Consider the following 833-nt stretch of genomic DNA (forward strand, 5'->3'; position numbering starts at 1 on the left):
GAAGATCAATTCTTGGAAAAATTATTAATCGGGTACATGCATCCTACAGTCAATATTGGTGAAAGTATAACTCCTTAAACACTTCAGAGTTCTCAGCTTGGTTATTCACTTTCTTCTCCTGTAATGTACCCAAATGCATTAGGGAAGTTTTCTTCTTAATCTGTTGTTCCTCATGTTATAAATCACAAGTGTCAAAAGTGAAGAGGGAAAAAGTCATTTGAAGGTTGGAAAGAAAAAAGTAAGAGACCTTCCCACACCTCTCCATGAGTCCCAGTCACATGACACATGTGCAACACAAACCACGTCAGTCGACTCACTCAATTTTGCCAACATGTTTGAGAATCTAGCATAATGGCATATAATTATAATGAAGAAGTACAGTTTTTAAAAATCTCCAACAATTATGACAAGGCACATTATAGTGGTTTGGGGATTGGCATTGAATCCCACAGCCAGCAAGTTTACCACTGCACGTCTGAAGTTACAAAATGTGGATAATTTCTACGTAAGATTTGCCAAGCAGTACATTTTGTCAGATTTCAAAGCTATGACTGGAAAACATTAATGTTGGTTTTACATCTGTCGCTGCCACATAATTGTAGAGTTAGTGGTCTCTTATTAAGATAATGTAGTGTATTTCACACACCAAGGAATGGAAACATATAGAGGGGCACATGGCATTTTTAGCTGTGTTGGATGAGAGAAGTATGTTGTGTGTCCTTGTTTTATCATTTTAAAATAATATGTGTATATTTCTATTGATTCTAACTACCCAAAGGCTGCTGAGCTTGACATATTTTTAGAGCCATTGAAAAATATACAACAAACCCTCC

Source organism: Pteropus vampyrus, unplaced genomic scaffold (genome assembly GCF_000151845.1).
Source record: "Pteropus vampyrus isolate Shadow unplaced genomic scaffold, Pvam_2.0 Scaffold559, whole genome shotgun sequence".
Lineage (NCBI taxonomy): Eukaryota > Metazoa > Chordata > Mammalia > Chiroptera > Pteropodidae > Pteropus > Pteropus vampyrus.